The following is a 21661-nucleotide window of genomic DNA, read 5'->3' on the forward strand; positions in this document are numbered from 1 at the left end:
TTGGAAGGGGTCCCCCCTCGCAACATTGGAAGGGGTCCCCCCTCGCAACATTGGAAGGGGTCCCCCCTCGCAACATTGGAAGGGGTCCCCCCTCGCAACATTGGAAGGGGTCCCCCCTCGCAACATTGGAAGGGGTCCCCCCCTCGCAACATTGGAAGGGGTCCCCCCTCGCAACATTGGAAGGGGTCCCCCCTCGCAACATTGGAAGGGGTCCCCCCTCGCAACATTGGAAGGGGTCCCCCCTCGCAACATTGGAAGGGGTCCCCCCTCGCAACATTGGAAGGGGTCCCCCCTCGCAACATTGGAAGGGGTCCCCCCTCGCAACATTGGAAGGGGTCCCCCCTCGCAACATTGGAAGGGGTCCCCCCTCGCAACATTGGAAGGGGTCCCCCCTCGCAACATTGGAAGGGGTCCCCCCTCGCAACATTGGAAGGGGTCCCCCCTCGCAACATTGGAAGGGGTCCCCCCTCGCAACATTGGAAGGGGTCCCCCCTCGCAACATTGGAAGGGGTCCCCCCTCGCAACATTGGAAGGGGTCCCCCCTCGCAACATTGGAAGGGGTCCCCCCTCGCAACATTGGAAGGGGTCCCCCCTCGCAACATTGGAAGGGGTCCCCCCTCGCAACATTGGAAGGGGTCCCCCCTCGCAACATTGGAAGGGGTCCCCCCTCGCAACATTGGAAGGGGTCCCCCCTCGCAACATTGGAAGGGGTCCCCCCTCGCAACATTGGAAGGGGTCCCCCCTCGCAACATTGGAAGGGGTCCCCCCTCGCAACATTGGAAGGGGTCCCCCCTCGCAACATTGGAAGGGGTCCCCCCTCGCAACATTGGAAGGGGTCCCCCCTCGCAACATTGGAAGGGGTCCCCCCTCGCAACATTGGAAGGGGTCCCCCCTGGCAACATTGGAAGGGGTCCCCCCTGGCAACATTGGAAGGGGTCCCCCCTCGCAACATTGGAAGGGGTCCCCCCTCGCAACATTGGAAGGGGTCCCCCCTGGCAACATTGGAAGGGGTCCCCCCTGGCAACATTGGAAGGGGTCCCCCCTGGCAACATTGGAAGGGGTCCCCCCTGGCAACATTGGAAGGGGTCCCCCCTGGCAACATTGGAAGGGGTCCCCCCTCGCAACATTGGAAGGGGTCCCCCCTCGCAACATTGGAAGGGGTCCCCCCTCGCAACATTGGAAGGGGTCCCCCCTCGCAACATTGGAAGGGGTCCCCGCCCGCAACATTGGAAGGGGTCCCCGCCCGCAACATTGGAAGGGGTCCCCGCCCGCAACATTGGAAGGGGTCCCCGCCCGCAACATTGGAAGGGGTCCCCGCCCGCAACATTGGAAGGGGTCCCCGCCCGCAACATTGGAAGGGGTCCCCCCTCGCAACATTGGAAGGGGTCCCCGCCCGCAACATTGGAAGGGGTCCCCGCCCGCAACATTGGAAGGGGTCCCCGCCCGCAACATTGGAAGGGGTCCCCGCCCGCAACATTGGAAGGGGTCCCCCCTCGCAACATTGGAAGGGGTCCCCCCTCGCAACATTGGAAGGGGTCCCCCCTCGCAACATTGGAAGGGGTCCCCCCTCGCAACATTGGAAGGGGTCCCCCCTCGCAACATTGGAAGGGGTCCCCCCTCGCAACATTGGAAGGGGTCCCCCCTCGCAACATTGGAAGGGGTCCCCCCTCGCAACATTGGAAGGGGTCCCCCCTCGCAACATTGGAAGGGGTCCCCCCTCGCAACATTGGAAGGGGTCCCCCCTCGCAACATTGGAAGGGGTCCCCGCCCGCAACATTGGGAGGGGTCCCCCCTCGCAACATTGGGAGGGGTCCCCGCCCGCAACATTGGGAGGGGTCCCCGCCCGCAACATTGGAAGGGGTCCCCGCCCGCAACATTGGAAGGGGTCCCCCCTCGCAACATTGGAAGGGGTCCCCCCTGGCAACATTGGAAGGGGTCCCCCCTGCAACATGCAACATTGGAAGGGGTCCCCCCTCGCAACATTGGAAGGGGTCCCCCCATGCAACATTGGAAGGGGTCCCCCCTGCAACATGCAACATTGGAAGGGGTCCCCCCTCGCAACATTGGAAGGGGTCCCCCCTCGCAACATTGGAAGGGGTCCCCCCTCGCAACATTGGAAGGGGTCCCCCCTGCAACATGCAACATTGGAAGGGGTCCCCCCTGCAACATGCAACATTGGAAGGGGTCCCCCCTCGCAACATTGGAAGGGGTCCCCCCTCGCAACATTGGAAGGGGTCCCCCCTGGCAACATTGGAAGGGGTCCCCCCTGGCAACATTGGAAGGGGTCCCCCCTGGCAACATTGGAAGGGGTCCCCCCTGGCAACATTGGAAGGGGTCCCCCCTGGCAACATTGGAAGGGGTCCCCCCTGGCAACATGCAACATTGGAAGGGGTCCCCGCCCGCAACGTGCAACATTTGAAGGGGTCCCCCCCGCATTGTGCAGCATTTGAAGGGGTCCCCCCGCAACGTGCAACATTTGAAGGGGTCCCCCCGCATTGTGCAACATTTGAAGGGGTTCCCCTGGAGTGCATCAGTACTTGAAGGGGATCCTTGTTGGTCTGTCAGTTTTTGAAAGGGGATCCCCGGAGTCTGTTAATATTTGAATGGAGATCCGTACAAAGAGCAGTTTGAATACCACCAGCATACAAAATTCATCTGCTTTTGCAGCCAAAGATGTGCATTACTGTGCAAGTCAAATTGAACAAATCAGTTCATATTATGAACAGAGTATCAAACCAAGAAAAGATCTATACAAAACATTGACCTAAACAAACTGTAGCCAAAATCATATCCCTCCCCGCTAAGGAACTGGGGTAAAGAATGGAGTTACGTGTCTACAAACATACAGCAGGAGGAAGTTGGACACGGTTTGAAAATGTTACATGAAAGTAAAGAGTTGCGCATATAATAAATGTAATGAAAGGTTACAAAGTGCTTCAAACACTCCAAGAGTTGAACAAAGTTCTGTTGCAGGTCACATTACAAGGTGTCACATCAGGGAAGCTTCTGCTCCTGGTTCCGTGACCTCCGGCTAATACCAGTACATTCCAATTACCCCTTGGTTGAGCCAAAAATACCGGAATGATTTTTGCTTCCCTCACTATCTCCCCTCCGACATTCAACATTAGGCCCTAACTTCCATCTTTTTAACCCATCAGCGCTGGAGTCAAACCACGCAAGAATCTCAGTCAAGACACCAAGGGCAACTGGCCAAGAAGGGCAAGGCATCCGCCAACAAAGTCCCAGTGTCTAACTGCAGCATGCCTTACCTGATACATTGATTGAAGTCCCTGCATCAATAACCCCGCTGTTAGGCCTCACACAATACCTACGCGGGGCAGTAGTCTTCACTTTAAAACATACATTCTTATCTGAAGGGTTACTTAGTTTCAGGTTTGTAGTGACAACATCTGTGAAAGGACCTGTAACCAAAAAAAAGATAGTTAAAACATTTTAATCGTTTTAGAGGTGGTCGTCATTCAATTTATTTACTATTCTAGCAGATTTCCCGTGGCGTTGCTCACAGGTAGTCGCGGGCCTGGAGTGCGATTGTGAGGTGTACCTCTAACCTGGCTGTCCCTTCTAGGTAATTGCAGCTGCTTATAAAGTACCGAGGTTAATCAGTGGGTAGTTGCACCAGCTTGTAAATTTCAGGCTCGGTCTGTAACTGGATTTCCCTTTCTTTTCAGGATTGTTTTGCATCTGCAGAATAGTGAGACATCTGGACACATCATTAGACCCAAGACTTTTTACATGTGAAGCTAAAGGCTAGCACCCATACACTAAAGGAAGGGGGCAGGGGGATGTGAGCAGTGAGGGATACAAGGAAATGGCTGGATATGGTGCACAGCTCGAGGTCCTCCCCCCATACATCCCTCATTCAGATTAGACGACCACCTAATAGAGAATACAGCTGGCAATGAAGCCAATCACAGCCATGAATAATGAACAGCTTGGCCTCGAAAAAGCAGCCAGAGTTTGTGCACCTAGCTGTCAGCTTCACTATGGATGCCCATTTCTCAGCACTGAAACTGGACAACACGACTGCTATTAATAGAGGTTCATCAAGATGGTTTCTTCCCAATGAATAATTAACATTCTATTTTTCTGACTGATGAATGTTTTTGTTAAATGCGTGCTGAGGACGTCACTAAACTTCACAGTGCAAGGTATCAGAAAGAACATCTTCACACAGGCTGATAAATATCTGGGATAATCTCCCCATCAGGTTACGTAGACACACAGGCTCTTTGGGCAAAGTGGATACCTAACTGGAAGGCTGAAGGTGCCAGAGGGACGAAGTACGATGTGGTCTATTTACATCCTTGACTTTTCTTATGCTCACTTCATGTAGGACACCCAGGCATACTATGGTAAAAAAAATAATAAACCGGTGCCACTCACTGCCATACCAACACACAGTGAGGAAGACACGCACAATGGCACTTGTTATCCCCCAGAGTCATCGAGAATGGGCTTAACCGAGGAGGATACAATTCCCCACAGGAAGAATGAAAAATAAATCAATCTGAGGATGACTAAACACCCAATTATGTCCCTGCAGGAAACCATAAAGTAGCCAAGCAAAGAACTAACACCAGGCTGCCTGTCTCCCATTATGGAGGGAATTAAGCACAATTCAGGAAAATATCAAAGGTAAATCATGCTCTTTTTGAAAAAAAAAGATGCGCACACTAATCAAACTTTACCTGACACAGTGCCCGATTTAGCAATGTTTATCTATAACTTTAGCGTCATTGTAGAGCATTCAATCTGTAATCAGGGCCCAACCTGATTCTGGAAAGAAGCAGAGCGTGGGGTGCAGATTCAGATTGTTTCAGTTTGACACCAGTGTGAATCCTGGTTTCAAGTGCGAAGTAGGTCCACTGGATCTCCTGGGTGCTCGCTGAACCTGCCAACGTTAATTTAAATATTGAGAGTGCAGAAGCCTCCCTCTGAGCTTAGCAGTGAAATTTTATCTGCTGGGAGAGGGGAGTCCTACACGAGTGCATGCGTGGATCTCTCTATGCAGGGTAATTGGAACAGCAGTCAGGCAGCGTAAAAAGCAAAATAGGGCAGATGACAAGGGCAGAAAATGCTGGAAATACATAGGTTAGTCCGTATCTGTCAAGCGTACAGACGAGTTTACGTATCGGTGTGTGGAAACGTCAACTGACTCTCCCTTCACAGATGCTGTGTACTTCCAGATGTTGTTTTTGCTTCAGTGTAAACAGGGTACAGTAGTATCTGCCTGGAATCACACTAGCAGTCGGAGACAGTGTACATGCAGCCTTACAGATAACTAAAACAAGAGCTTCAACTGTGCCATTTCCACCACAAACTACAGGTGAGACGACCTCACCAAGGACTGGTGCTTGATCAAACACCCCCTCATCTTTAGTTGTGTAACAATGCAGAGGTCCAAAAAGCAGTTGATGCGATCATGTGTAACAAAGCTTTGGCTTTGAAACAGAGGTTCAGTAGAACGTGTCAACAAGCAAAGCACCACTTGAAGGCCAATGGGTGGCTGGGTCTAAGAAGCCAAGAGGATGTGTGTGTAGTATGTAGGGGCAGCACGGTGGCATAGTGGTTAGCACTGTTGCCTCACAGCGCCAGGGACCCGGGTTCAAATCCAGCCTCGGGTGACTGTCTGTGTGGAGTTTGCACATTCTCCCCGTGTTTGCGTGGGTTTCCTCCGGGTGCTCCGGTTTCTCCCACAGTCCAAAGATGTGAGGGTTAGGTTGATTGGCCATGATAAAAAAATTGGGCCTTAGTGTTAGGGGGGATTAAATATGTGGAGTTACGGGGATAGGGCTTGGGTGGGATGGCTGTCGGTGTAGGGACCGGGTGCTAGGGTTTGGATGATCAGCCATGATCTCGTTGAATGGCGGAGCAGGCTCGAAGGGCCGAATGGCCTACTCCTGCTCCTATCTTCTATGTTTCTATGTAAACCCCACAACTAGGGATGCCATACAATTAATCAATTCCCCTGACATGCTGCTTGTTTGTACAATTGTATTTAGAAGCCAGATGGTTTGGTATCACAATACAGTGATTACAGTACAAAGGTGAGCAGATGCTTCATTATTAGCAAGAGATTTCACTGATGTCAAAAGTTTTTTTTTCTCAAAACAATAAGGGCACACAAACTTTTACACAATTTATTATTTTCTTTTGATTTAAAAAAAAAATGTCCCTCTCCAATTCCACCTCAAAAGTGCCGATTCTTGCCGGTGTATACCAGGCGTATACATATGCGCGCACACAATTGTACACACTTTTTTTTAATTCATTCACGAGATGTGGATGTTGCCGGCCCATCCCTAATTGCCCTCAAGGTGGTGGTGGTGAGCCACCTGCTTGAATACAACTGCGTAGCTTGCTAGGCCATTTCAGAGGGCAGTTTAGAGTCAACCACATTGCTGTGGGTCTGGAGTCACATAGGCCAGCCCAGTTAGGACGGCAGATTTCCTTCCCTAAAGAACATTCATGAACCAGATGGGTTTTTACGACAATGAGGTCGTTTCATGGATCCTAGCTTTTTATTCCAGATTTATTTAATTAAATTTAAATTCCCCAGCTGCTGTGGTGGGATGTGAACTTACCATTGGTCCAGGCCTCTGGATTACTAGTCCAGTAACATAACCACTATGCTACTGTACAACATACACAACTTCCAGCATTGGTGACTAGTTACCGAGTAAGAGTGGGAGCTCTGGCCAATTTCCTCCTCGCAAGTCAGGGGCACTGAAACCAACCAGAGAGTCTCAACTAGTGATCTGGCTGAGATCAGCTAACTTAGCAGACTTAATCAAGCCTGCGAGTCTACATAGCTCAGCTACACACTGCCTTTACCAACCCAGGTATTGGGCTAGTCATCCTCAGAATTAGTGTAGATCTCTGGCCCAGTAAATATACGAGTGGAGCTATGTTTTAGTTAGTTCTCAGTAGGGCATTTCCACCAGTGTAATTCTTTTCCATTTCTGTCTTTATACATGCACGCTCCGTGATTATCACGGAGTGCAGCTCAGTGGGGAAGGCAGACCTCCAGGTTTGCTCAAACACTATACATACACAGAGCTCTGCTCAACAGCCTCGAACTGCTGGTGAGATGGTTAAATCTTTTCAACCATTAGAACTGAAAGAGGGTACAGTGGTAAGCCTAAGGTTTACAGGGCGCCAGCTGCAGAACCACCATCTTCACGAAACCACTGTTTCCAAGTCCCGCCAATCACCCCCACAATACCACACTGTCTGTCTTGTACTACAGCCCAATTTTCTGAATCGCCTGAAGAGAGATCGACTCTGGCCACAATCAGACTGGCGGATCAGGTACACGTGCCGGCCTGTTATCTTTGTCACCAATTTGAAACCATCTCCTGCAGAGGATTTTCAATGTCTATCGATGGCACTGGCACATCTATTTATGTTAAAGTACCTTTGACAGCACGCTTGCTGATGGAGGCAAACTTCGTATGGAAAAAGAGAGCATTAATTGGGCGTTAAGTAGCTACATTCTTTATTTTAGTATGGATCCTGATTTAGAAATTACATACTAAACAAGGCAACATGTACTCATACGAGAAACGCTGCTGCTAATTTAGAAATTAGATCCCTGGACACAACCCTTACCGGACACAACCCTTACCAGACACAACCCCTGCAAAGCAACAAGCCAGGACCCTTTGTTGTTGCTGCTGCAATTCAATAGCCCATTAAATTGCACAAATGCAACTGAAGACAAATCACTGAGGGCGCAAGTGAAACTCCTATACACTTGTGGCAGCTGCCGGAACACCTGCAATGTCCCCCCCTTGGAAGCACTGGGCTCTGATCAGGACACGCTGGAATGTCAGAGTCTCACGCTGGTCTCCTTCAGCCCATCGGGTCTGTGCCGGCCGAAAAAGAGCTATCCAGCCTAATCCCACTTTCCAGCTCTTGGTCCGTAAACTTGTAGTTTATGGCACTTCAAGTGCATACCCAAGTATTTTTTAAATGACCCCCCACCACTCTCTGGGTGAAAAAATTCTCAACTCCCCTCTAACAATTACTTTTAAATCTATGCCCCCTGGTTATTGATCTCTATACTAAGGGAAATAGGTTCTTCCTATCCACCCAATCCAAGCCCATCATAATATTATACACCTCAATTAAATCTCCTCTCAGTCTCCTCTGTTCCAAAGAAAACAACCCCAGGGGTTACGGGGATAGGGCTTGGGTGGGATGGCTGTCGGTGTAGGGACCGGGTGCTAGGGTTTGGATGATCAGCCATGATCTCGTTGAATGGCGGAGCAGGCTCGAAGGGCCGAATGGCCTACTCCTGCTCCTAGTTTCTATGTTTCTATCCAATCTTTCCTCGTAGCTAAAATTCTCCAGTACCAGCAACAGCCTCGTAAATCTCCTCTGTACCCTCTCTAGTGCAATCACATCTTTCCTGTAATGTGGTGACCAGAAATGTACACAGTACTCTAGCTGTGGCCTAGTGTTTCCATACAGTTCAAGCATAACCTCCCTGCTCTTATATTCTATGCCTCAGCTAATAAAGGAAAGTATCCTGTATGCTTTCTTAACCACCTTATTCTACCTGTTCTGCTACCTTCAGGGATCTGTGGACCTGCACTCTAATTCCCTCTGTTCCTCTACACTTCAGTATCCTACCATTTATTTATTTATTGTATATATTCCCTTGCCTTGTTAGCCCTCCCCAAATGTATTACCTCACTTCTCCAGATTGAATTCCATTTGCCACTTATCTACCCACCTGACCAGTCCATTGACATCTTCCTGCAGCTTACAGCTTTCTTCCTCGCCATCAACCACATAGCCAATTTTTGTATCATCTGCAAGCTTCTTAATCATGCCCCCTACATTGAAGTCTAAATCATTGACATACCACAAAAAGCAAGGGACCCAGTACTGAGCCCTGCGGAACCCCACTAGAAACAGCCTTCCAGTCACCACAACACCCGTTGACCATTACCCTTGGCAATCTGCCACTGAGCCAATTTTGGATCCAACTTGCCACTTTCCCTTGGATCCCATGGGCTTTTACTTTTCTGACCAGTCTGCCATGTGGGACCTTGTCAAAAACCTTGCTAAAATCCAAAGACTACATCAAACGCACTACCCTCATCAACCCTCCTCGTTACCTCCTCAAAAAATTTAATCAAGTTAGTCAGACACGGTCTTCTCTTAACAAATCCATGCTGACCGTCTTTGATTAATCCGTGCCTTTCTAAATGACGATTAATACTGTCCCGCAGCTCTCAACAGCCTGGGATACATTTCATCCAGGCCTGGCGATTTATCTTTCAAAGAAGCTAAACCCCTTAATATTTCCTCTTACTAGGTTTATCTCATCTAATATTTCAAACTCCTCCTCCTTAACTACAATGTCTACATCATCCCTTCCTTCTGTGAACAGATGCAAAGTATTCATTCAGAACCATGCTCACGTCTTCCACCTCCACACACAGGTTACCTTTTTGGTCTCTAATAGGCCCTACTCTTTCTTTAGTTATCCTCTTGCTCTTTATATATTTATAAAACACCTTGGCGTTATCCTTGATGTTACTTGCTAATATTGTTTCATGCCCTCTCTTTGCTTTCCTAATTTCCTTATTAATTTCACCCCTGCACTTTCTATACTCCTCTAGGCTTTCTGCAGTATTTAAGCTCTCATTATCTGACATAAGCTTCCTTTTTTGCCTTATCCTACCCTGTATGCCCCTTGGCATCCAAGGGCTCTAGATTTGAGAGTTCCACCCTTTTTCTTTGTGGAAACATATTTGCTCTGAACCCTCACTATCTCCTCCTTGAATGCCTCCCACTGCTCTGACACAAATTTACCTTCAAGTAGCTGTTTCCAGTCCACTTTTGCTAAATCACATCTTAGCTTAGTAAAATTGGCCTTTCCCCGGTCATTTCAATTCACCGTTCCATTCCCACTCAGACCTCACCGTCCTCAGCCTCTTGCATTGTTCCACAGGAGCTCAACATAAACTCGAGGAACAGCACCCCATCTTCCGATTAGGCACTTTACAGCCTTCCGGACTCAATATCAAGTTCAACAATTTCAGATCATAACTTTGGCCCCTATTATATTTTTATATTTTTTATCCACACTTTTGGTTTGTGCCTTTTCCTTTTTTCTCTCTCCCCCACATGGCAGCTGTCTTTCAATCTGCCAGCGCATTTCACACTTCATCTAGAGCCATTGTCTGTTTCTTTACTTGTCCTATTACTATCTCGCCTCACCTTGAATATCTCTTAATGTCTCTTCTTTCATCCCCCCCCATTTCCCAGCCCCCAAACTGCCTTTTAATCTTTTCATTTCCTGCCTTTTTTCCCCTCGGTTCTGTAGAAGGGTTTCGCCCCGAAACGTCAACTCTGTTTCTCTCTCCACGGATATTACCTGGCCTGCTGAGTTTTTCCAGCGTTTTCTGTTATTAAGAACTTTTACTCCTGGTCTATCTTTGTCCTTTTCCAGAACTATGCTAAATCTAACTGAATGATGATCACTACCACCAAAATGCACTTCAACTGATACCCCTTCCACCTGCCCAGCTTCATTCCCTAAACTTAAGTCCAGAACCACACACTCTCTTGTACGATAGCAAAATACTGCAGATACTGGAAATCCGAAATAACAGAAAATGCTGGAAAAACTCAGCAGGCCAGGCAACATCCGTGGAGAGAAAATAAGAGTCAACGTTTCAGGTGAACCCTTTGTCAAGACTAAAGAAGCACAGGAAATGAAATAGATTAAGAGGCCAGGCTGGGAGAGAACAAAAAAGAGACGAGACATTAAGAGGTATTCAAAACGAGACGAGATGGTGATAGGACTAGTGGAGACAAAAGACGGCGCTAGATTAGGTGTGAAATGCGCCAGCAGAATGGGAGACAGCTGCCATGTGGGAGAGAGAAAAGAAAAAGGAAAGGGGGGAAAAGGCTAAAACAAAGGTGCGGATAAAAAATAAGTAAAAATGTAATAGGGGCCGAGGTTATGATCTGATATTGTTGAACTCGATATCGAGTCCGGAAGGCTGTAAAGTGCCTAATCGGAAGATGAGGTGCTGTTCCTCGAGCTTACAGTGAGCTTCCGTGGAACAATGCAAGAGGCCGAGGACAGTGAGGTCCGAGTGGGAATGGGACGGTGAATTAAAATGACAAGCGACCGGAAGCTCAGGGTCACCCTTACGGACTGAACGGAGGTGTTCCATGAAGCGGTCACCCAATCTGCGTTTGGTCTCCCCAATGTAGAGGAGACCACATCGTGAGCAGCGAATACAGTATACTAGATTGCAAGAAGTACAAGTAAATCGCTGTTTCACCTGGAAGGGGTGTTTGGGGCCCTGGACAGTGGGTAGGGGGGAGGTATAAGGGCAGGTGTTACATCTCCTGCACTTGCATGGTAAGGTGCCAGGCGAAGGGGAAGGGGTGCTGGGGGTGTTAGAGGAGTGGACTAGGGTGTCTCGGAGGGAGCGGTCCCTACGGAATGCTGAAAGGGGAGGGGAGGGGAAGATGCGTTTGGTGGTGGGATCACTTTGGAGGTGGCGGAAATGGCAGAGGATGATCCGTTGAATGTGGAGGCTGGTGGGGTGAAAGGTGAGGACAAGGGGAACCCTATCGTGGTTACGGGGAGGGAGGGGCAGGGGTGAGGGCAGAAGTGCGGGAGATAGAACGGACACGGTCGAGGGCCGTGTCAACCACGGTAGAGGGGAATCCTCGGTTGAGGATAAAGGAAGACGTGTCGGAAGCACTGATGTGGAGGGTGGCATCGTCGGAGCAGATGCGGCAGAGACGGAGAAACTGGGAGAATGGAATAGAGTCCTTACAGGAGGCAGGGTGGGAGGAAGTGTAGTCCAGGTAGCTGTGGGAGTCAGTGGGCTTGTAGTGAATGTTGGTCAATAACCTATCCCCAGAGATGGAGAAGTCGAGGAAGGGAAGGGAAGAGTCAGAGATGGACCATGTGAAGGTGAGGGAAGGGTGGAAATTGGAGGCAATGTGAATGAAATTGTCTAGTTCAGGGCGAGAGCAGGAAACGGCACCGATAGTCATCAATGTATCAGAAAAATAGGTGAGGGAGGGGACCCGAGTAGGACTGGAACAGTGTTCCACATATCCCACAAAAAGGCAGGCATAGCTAGGACCCATAGCAACACCATTGATTTGGAGGAAATGAGTGGACTCAAAGGAGAAGTTGTTCAATGTGAGAACAAGTTCAGCCAGGCAGAGGAGGGTAGTGGTGGATGGGGACTGGTCGGGCCTCTGTTCAAGGAAGAAGCGGAGCGCCCTCAGGCCATCCTGGTGGGGGGATGGAGGTGTAGAGGGATTGTACGTCCATGGTGAAAAGAAAGCGGTTGGGGCCAGGAAACTGTTAAAGTGGCGGAGGGCGTCCGAAGGGTCACGAATGTAGGTGGGAAGAGACTGGACAAGGGGAGAAAAGATAGAGTCGAGATAGGAAGAGATAAGTTCCGTGGGGCAAGAACAGGCTGAAACGATGGGTCTACCAGGGCAGTCCTGTTTGTGGATCTTGGGAAGGAGGTAGAAGCGGGCTGTGCGGGGTTGGGGAACTGTGAGGTTGGTGGCCGCGGGGGAAGATCTCCAGAGGAGATGAGGTCAGTGACAGTCTTGGAAACGGTGGTTTGATGTTCGGTAGTGGGGTCATGGTCCAGATGGAGGAGGCCAACGCTCCGAAACCACCTCCTACCTCCACCTGGACCATGACCCCACTACTGAACATCAAACCACCATTTCCAAGACTGTCACTGACCTCATCTCTGGAGATCTTCCCCCCGCAGCCACCAACCTCACAGTTCCCCAACCCCGCTTCTACCTCCTTCCCAAGATCCACAAACAGGACTGCCCTGGTAGACCCATCGTTTCAGCCTGTTCTTGCCCCACGGAACTTATCTCTTCCTATCTTGACTCTATCTTTTCTCCCCTTGTCCAGTCTCTTCCCACCTACATCCGCGACTCTTCGGACGCCCTCCGCCACTTTAACAGTTTCCAGTTTCCTGGCCCCAACCGCTTTCTTTTCACCATGGACGTACAATCCCTCTACACCTCCATCCCCCACCAGAATGGACTGAGGGCGCTCCGCTTCTTCCGTGAACAGAGGCCCGACCAGTCCCCATCCACCACTACCCTCCTCCGCCTGGTTGAACTTGTTCTCACATTGAACAACTTCTCCTTTGAGTCCACTCATTTCCTCCAAATCAATGGTGTTGCTATGGGTCCTAGCTATGCCTGCCTTTTCGTGGGATATGTGGAACACTCTGTTCCAGTCCTACTCTGGTCCCCTCCCTCACCTCTTTTTCCGATACAGTCATCAATGTATCGGTGCCGTTTCCTGTTCTCGCCCTGAACTAGACAATTTCATTCACTTTGCCTCCAATTTCCACCCTTCCCTCACCTTCACATGGTCCATCTCTGACACTTCCCTTCTCTTCCTCAACTTCTCCGTCTCCATCTCTGGGGATAGGTTATTGACCAACATTCACTACAAGCCCACTGACTCCCAGCTACCTGGACTACACTTCCTCCCACCCTGCCTCCTGTAATGACTCTATTCCATTCTCCCAGTTTCTCCGTCTCCGCCGCATCTGCTCCGACGATGCCACCTTCCACACCAGTGCTTCCGACATGTCTTCCTTTTTCCTCAACCGAGAATTTCCCCTCTACCGTGGTTGACACGGCCTTCGACTGTGTCCATTCTATCTCCCGCACTTCTGCCCTCACCCCTGCCCCTCCCTTCCGTAACCACGATAGGGTTCCCCTTGTCCTCACCTTTCACCCCACCAGCTTCCACATTCAACGGATCATCCTCCGCCATTTCCGCCACCTCCAAAGTGATCCCACCACCAAACGCATCTTCCCCTCCCCTTCCAGCATTCCGTAGGGACCGCTCCCTCCGAGACACCCTCGTCCACTCCTCTAACACCCCCAGCACCCCTTCCACCTTCCTGTGCAAGCGCAGGAGATGTAACACCTGCCCTTATACCTCCCCCCTTCCCACTGTCCAGAGCCCCAAACACCCCTTCTAGGACACAAATAACCTCCCAGAGATGTTGGAGAACATAGGGTCTGATGAGAGGGAGGAACTGAAAGAAATCAGTATTTGTAGGGAAATGGTTAGGGAAATTGACGGGATTGAGGGCCGATAAATCCCCAGGGCCTGATAATCTACATCCTAGGGTACTTAAGGAGGTGGCCCTAGAAATAGTAACACAGAAACACAGAAGATAGGAGCAGGATTAGGCCATTCGGCCCTTCGAGCCTGCTCCGCCATTCAACGAGATCATGGCTGATCATCCAAACCCTAGCACTCGGTCCCTACACCAACAGCCATCCCACCCAAGCCCTATCCCCGTAACCCCACGTATTTAATCTCCCCTAACACTAAGGGTCAATCAATTTTTTTTATCATGGCCAATCAACCTAACCCGCACATCTTTGGACTGTGGGAGGAAACCAGAGCACCCGGAGGAAACACGGGGAGAATGTGCAAACTCCACACAGACAGTCACCCGAGGCCGGATTTGAACCCGGGTCCCTGGCGCTGTGAGGCAACAGTGCTAACCACTATGCCACCGTGCTGCCCTGCTAGATGCATTGCTGATCATCTTCCAAAATTCGCTGGAATCTGGAACTGTACCCATGGATTGGAGGGTAGCTAATGTTACCCCACTATTCAAAAAAGGTGGGAGAGAGAAAGCGGGGAATTACAGACCGGTAAGCCTGACATCGGTAGTGGGGAAAATGCTAGAGTCCATTATAAAGGATGTAATAGCTGAGCACTTGGAAAACAGTGACAGGATCGGACAAAGTCAACATGGATTTACAAAAGGTAAATCGTGCTTGACTAATCTACTGGAATTTTTTGAGGATGTAACTGGGAAAATAGATAAGGGAGAACCAGATGTGGTGTATTTGGACTTTCAAAAGGCTTTCAATAAGGTCCTGCATAAGAGATTAGCATGTAAAGTTAAGGCACATGGGATTGGGGGCAAGGTATTGACTTGGATAGAGAACTGGTTGGCGGACAGAAAGCAGAGAGTAGGAATTAACGGGTCTTTTTCCGAGTGGCAGGCAGTGACTAGTGGGGTACTGCAGAGATCGATCCTTGGACCCCAGCTATTCACAATATACATTAATGATCTAGATAAGGGAACTAGATGTAATATCTCCAAGTTTGCAGACGACACAAAGCTGGGTGGGTGTGTGTGTGCTGCGAGGAGGATACCGAGAAACTCCAGGATGATTTGGACAGGTTGGGTGATTGGGCAGAAGCGTGGCAGATGCAATATAACGTGGATAAATGCGAGGTTATCCACTTTGGTGTCAAAAACAGAAAGGCAGACTATTATCTGAATGGCAATAGATTGGGAGAAGGGGAAGTGCAACGAGACCTGGGTGTCCTTGTGCACCAGTCGCTGAAGGTAAGCATGCAGGTGCAGCAGGCGGCAAATGTTATGTTGGCCTTCATAGTGAAAGGGTTCGAGTATAGGAGCAAGGATGTCCTGCTGCAGTTGTACAGGGCCTTGGTGAGACCACATCTTGAGTATTGTGTGCAGTTTTGGTCGCCTTATCTGAGGAAGGATGTTCTTGCCATGGAAGGAGTTCAGCGAAGATTCACAAGGCTGATACCTGGGATGGCAGGAATGACGTATGAGAGACTGGGTCGATTGGGCTTATACTCGCTGGAGTTTAGAAGAATGAGAGGGGATCTCATCGAAACTTATAAAATTCTGACAGGTCTGGACAAACTAGATGCAGGTAGAATGTTCCCGATGGTCGGAGAGTCCAGAACCAGGGGTCATAGTCTAAGGATAAGGGGTAAGCCATTTAGGACAGAGATGAGGAAGAATTTCTTCACCCAGAGAGTGGTGAACCTGTGGAATTCTCTACCACAGAAGGCAGTTGAGGCCAAGTCTTTAAATATATTCAAGGAGTTGGATATATTTCTTAGAGCTAAAGGTATCAAGGGATATGGGGAGAAGGCAGGTACAGGGTACTGAGTTTGGATGATCAGCCATGATCTCATCGAATGGCGGAGCAGGCTCGAGGGGCCGAATGGCCTACTCCTATCTTCTATGTTTCTATGAAACAGCGATTTACTTGTACTTCTTGCAATCTAGTATACTGTATTCGCTGCTCACGATGTGGTCTCCTCTACATTGGGGAGACCAAACGCAGATTGGGTGACCGCTTCGCGGAACACCTCCGTTCAGTCTGTAAGGGTGACCCTGAGCTTCCGGTCGCCTGTCATTTTAATTCACCGCCCCATTCCCACTCGGACCGCACCGTCCTCTTGCATTGTTCCACGGAAGCTCACCGTAAACTCGAGGAACAGCACCTCATCTTCCGATTAGGCACTTTACAGCCTTCCGGACTCAATATCAAGTTCAACAATTTCAGATCATAACCTCGGCCCCTATTACATTTTTACTTATATTTTTTTTCCACACCTTTGTTTTGCCCCCCCCCCCCTTTCCTTTTCTCTCTCCCACATGGCAGCTGTCTCCCATTCTGCCAGTGCATTTCACACCTAATCTAGAGCCGTCTTTTGTCTCCACTAGTCCCATCACCATCGCGTCTCGTTTTGAATACCTCTTAATGTCTCTTCTCTTTTGTTCTCTCCCAGCCTGGCCTCAATCTATTTCATTTCCTGTGCTTCTTTAGTCTTGACAAAGGGTTCACCTGAAACGTTGACTCTATTTTCTCTCCACAGATGTTGCCTGGCCTGCTGAGTTTTTCCAGCATTTTCTGTTGTTATTCCACACACTCTCTTGTTGGGTTTGCTACATACTGGTTTAAAAGGTTCTCCTAAATGCATTTTCAGAAATCTGCACCCTCTAACTTTTACACTAATTCTATCCCAGTTAATGTTAGTGTAGTTGAAATCCCCTATTACTGCCCTATTGTTTTTGCACTTCTGAGATTTGCCAACATATTTGCTCTTCTATCTCCCTCTGACTATTTGGGAGTCTTTAGTACACTCGTAGCAGTGTGATTGCCTCTTTTTATTTCTTCCCTTCAACCCATATGGCCTCATTTGATGATCCTTCTAACCTATCATTCCTCCTCACAGCTGTAATTGTTTCTTTAACCAATATTTCGCACCCCCCCTCCTTTATGACCCACTCGATCTTGTCTGAAAACCATGTAACCAAGCATGTTGAGCTGCCATTCCTGCCTGTCCTTCATTCATGTTTCAGTAATAGCTATGAAATCATACTTCCACATGTCTATCTGTGCCCTCAGCTCATCCGCCTTATTCACTAGGCTCCTTGCATTGAAGTAAGCACGGCAAAACCCCTTTGTTATCTATTTTCTAACCTTTGTTTCCTCTGCCTTCCAAACTCTCACTAATTTTCTGCCTTCCATTTCCAGCTTTGCTCCTCTCCCTTCTGAATCTACGTTCAGGTCCCACCCCCCTGCCAAGCGAGTTTAAAGCCTCCCCAACAGCACGAGCAAATCTCCCCGCAAGGATATCTGTTCCAGCCCTGTTGAGATGCAATCCGTCAGGCTTGTACAGGTCCCACCTCCCCCAGAACCGGCCCAATGCCTCAGGAATCTAAAGCCCTCTCTCCTGCACCATCTCTCCAGCTACCCATTCATCTGCTCTATCCTCCTATTTCTGTACTTACTAGCGCATGGTACCAGGAGTAATTCGGAGATTACTACCTTTGAGGTCCTGCTTTTTGGTCATTTTCCTAGCTCCCTAAAATCTGCCTGCAGGACCTCATCCTTCTTTCGACCCATGTTGTTGGTACCGATATGGACGACGTCTGGCTGGTCACCCTCCCCCCTCAGAATGTCCTGCAGCGCTCAGCGACACCCTTGACGCGGTCCCCATCGCCTCAAACCTGGCTCAAGCTCAGCAGCGAACCTTTCCAAAATGGAAAAGTAGTATCGAAGCACTGAAAGCAGAGCTGCAGCCACAGAGGCGTTATCCTGGTGATATTAAGGGACACAGCAGTTGTGCTGTGAGAAAGTGTCTATACAAGGGGCAGAGAGAGTTATGCTTTAATTTATTTAAAACCATACAGGGCTGTTTTTTTTAAGCTGTATGTGCACACCCGCCAAGCGAGCAAACACACACTCCGGAAATGCCAACAGCTTCACAAAGTGAGGTTCAGCAGAAAATGTATTGGGGAAAGACAACAGTCTGGTGTTGGCTGATGTAACAGCTAATGGTAAAAAAAAAATACATAATTCTACACAAAGAGGCGCTTTAATATAAATGTTCACACATGGGTTACTGTTTCACAGGACTTTTACAATAAAATTAATTTATCCAAATATAGCTTAACAGAAATGTTTTATTGTGAAAAAAATGATTAGATTGAATGCTGTAAGTAATGCTGCCACTAGACTGGCAGAATGTGTTAGCACTTTTAATTCAGCACTTTTAAATGCCCCCACCACCAGTGACAGACCTCAACAGTACTTCACCTCAGTTCTGATGAAAGGTCATTGACCTGAAATGTTCTCTCTACAGATGCTGCCTGATCTAGAGTGCTTTGCAGCATTTTCTGTTTTTATTTCAGTACTTCACCCTAGTGTTGTTTGCTCAAATTGCTCTCTCCAGAGACAACCCATGTTTGGAAGGACAGAACCCAATCACTGTGCGCTGGCTGCTTTTCTACCATTAACTGGACACGTTATGACAATTTCACACACCATTAGAAATCCTAGTGGCAACACTGGTAAGTATACATGTGATATCCAGTTAAACACATTTTGCGTCAGTGGGGGGAAAACATTTTGTTTCATATTGATCTCCAAGGACAATGCATTCGCCACTAGCTACATGTGGTTAATTAGGAATCCCGATGTGGTTAATTGCATTTCTGATTAGTAAAGAAAGAATAATAGGCACGGTCGCTGGACATGTGATCTCAATACTCATTCACATGGCGTGTGCATGTGAACTTTTACCTTTTACAGTTGTTGGTAAAATGGTAAGACGAAAAACAAAGCATGCAAGCGTTTTTTGATCATTGTGAGAGCTTTACTCCGTTGGTTACTGAATGGTGGTCGATGTTTGTTAATTAAATATACACACGTGAAGTGCATTTGTCTGGATTGTGTGTACGCCGTTTTCTGCTAAAACAGTATCGGCATAACCACACTTGCAGCTAAGTCAGTGATTTTTATTGGACACACTGTCCATGGAATTTATTTCACCCTGTTGCCTGTGATGCAACTTATTAATTTAACTAAAGTGTCTTTACATACAACTTGCAGTCTAGGCCAAAGAAAAGGGCAAATTCAATGCCCTGTGCATTCAAGGAAGCAAGTCACCACTTGTGGCAATTTATCCGGTGTATAATTCTGCTTATTGGCAAATTAGAACAACACTTTTTCCTCTGGGGGGGGATGTTCATTTTACCTTCATTACCCTCCTTCTCACTCTTTCCTAAAACTCCTTTGCCCTTCTTATTGCTATCTCAGTGTCCTCCAAAACAACTGAACCAAAAACACAGTACAACTGATGTGAATCAGTGAACTGTGCCTCAGAAGGAGTGCTGAGAGAATGAGCTGCATCATCTCTGGATTTTGCTTTTCCTCACGCAAAAGGGTGGCCAATTTCATAATTACAACGGTTGCTAGGCAACAGATTTTTTTTACTATCTAAATATTATAGAAGATAGTTTTCACTATTTTTCCTGGTTCATTCAGGGAACATTATGTTCTAATTATTTTCCTTTGAAAATTCATTTGGAGAGAATTTTCAAAATAAACATTCTAAGCTTGCACCAGGCAGCGAGCGAGCTCTGGAGCAGCCAGCAGTGCCACTATCTCCAGCTGTACCGGGAGCAAGCCCACAGGAGAGCACGCCATCCGATTTCAATTATCAGATGTTCACTTATCAGATTTGCACTCCCTTGTCCCCATGGGATGCAAATCATATTCTGAGCGATATCACAGCTACCCTGCATAGAACAAAAGGACATGGGAAATCAAGTACAGGGAACCTAGGTGATAGAGTGGGTTAACCACAGGTATTCCACCGCGTGGCCTTTGTTCAAAAGCAGCCCGGACTGATGGGTTGGAGGTCTCCTCTCAGTTTGTTGCAAGAGTCCGACGGAAACTGGGGGGTTGACGTTCAAAGGTCTCAAAATGCTGATAGTCCTAAAAATCCCAAAAGCAAAGTGTTGAAAGTGCCAGTCAGGTTTTAGATTGCCCAATGCATTAAAGAGACAGGGAGGGGGGGAGGGGGGTCGGGTCAAATTTGTGTTTTTCCCCCCCTGACCTGGAGCCCGAAATTTACCAGCACTTCCCTCACCAAACAGCAATTAAACGCTACAAATAAAAAACAAAGAGAAATGCTGGAAATCCAAAACAAAAACTGCAAATACTGGAAACGCTCCGATCAGTCGGTATGTCAAGTGAAACAACATATTAACACTTGGGGTATAACCCTTCCTGAGAACTGAAAACTGAAGAATAAATAAGCCCCTTAGTAAGGCTGAAATAATAAGACTGGGGAAGTAAAAACAGATACTTCATCAACAAATGAAAGTTAATGGGTTGAATGACCTGCCTTTTCAATGCCTCATTGAGATGATCTTGCATATTATCTAACGGTTTCCATTTTCTCTATTAAGTACCCACACAGGTCAATCAACCCATTAATCACCACACCATAACTGGAGTATCTGCTGCTGCTGCTCCCCCCACCCAACCTCCTTTGTTTTAATCGTAATATGGAGCTTGCTTATCCCTCAAGTTTTCAGTTCTGATGCAGGGTTATACCTGAAACAGGAACCTGTCTTTTCTCTTTACACAAGCTGCTGTGTATTGCGACCTTAATGAGAACAGACCCGCTGAAACATAGATCCACGTTGGCAGAACAATATTATGACTTACATGGCACAACATTCCTATATAAACAGCAAATCCTCCCAAGTTATCTTGAGCAATGCCACGGGAGATGGCTAGTTTTTAAATTAAAAAAAACACACTAGATTTCGTGAAGTATTAGACTTAAATTCTCAACTTGACTGACTGGAGATTCACTATTGAAACAGTGAAGGTATAAAAAGTGAAGCACTGTTGCTGTAGGTTTCAAATTCATATAACTGTAAAACACTGCCTCAAATAACCTACACACTCACCAGCTGCCCAGGTGGCTCCTCAGAACTGCCTTCTTCCACCTCCAGAGGAAGTTTTCAGTACAAAATACATATTAAACAGGTCTTAATAAATGAAAGTTAAATTCGTCCTTCAGAGGAGACATTAAAACTCAGGTCCTATCTGCCTGTTCCGGTGGTTCAGGTGGATGTTAGAGATCTCATGGCACTATTCAAAGAAGAGCAGGGAGTTCTCGGTGTCCTGGCCAACATTCCTCCCTCAATTAATAAGAAAAATAGATTAACTGGTCATTCATCTCATTGGTGCTTGCAGGACCTTGCTGTGTGCAAAATGGCTGACAGTCACCTACATAACAGTAACTACACTTTAAAAGTAGTTCATTTTGATGACATTTTAGGACATGTCTGACAGATGTGTTACACAAGCATACGCTTTCTTTTTTTGTAAATTTATATTAATGTCTAAAAATCTTTGTTAGAAGCCTATTGACACTTTAAGCCATCTGTTCCCCCTGCACTCCATCACTAGACATTCTTTGCTGAGTGCACAGGAC

General features: G+C 48.0%; 1 protein-coding gene across 2 annotated transcripts in view; it reads right to left on the minus strand.

Annotated features, from left to right (window-relative positions):
- vapb (VAMP (vesicle-associated membrane protein)-associated protein B and C) overlaps positions 1 to 21356 on the minus strand; it is a 98431-nt gene extending 77075 nt beyond the window's left edge. The window contains exons 1-2 of one of the 2 annotated variants that reach the window (XM_086005187.1): positions 21132 to 21356; positions 3270 to 3422 (exon numbers count right to left, since the gene is read on the minus strand). The gene's annotated coding sequence lies outside the window, so the exon portion shown is untranslated. The remainder of the gene's footprint in view (positions 1 to 3269; positions 3423 to 21131) is intronic. The other variant, XM_086005188.1, reaches the window with a different exon arrangement.
- Between the last annotated feature and the right edge of the window lie 305 nt (positions 21357 to 21661).

The sequence above is a fragment of the Somniosus microcephalus genome, chromosome 13, assembly GCF_052327205.1.
Source record: "Somniosus microcephalus isolate GS21.2 chromosome 13, FLI_Smic_1.0, whole genome shotgun sequence".
NCBI classification, from domain to species: domain Eukaryota; kingdom Metazoa; phylum Chordata; class Chondrichthyes; order Squaliformes; family Somniosidae; genus Somniosus; species Somniosus microcephalus.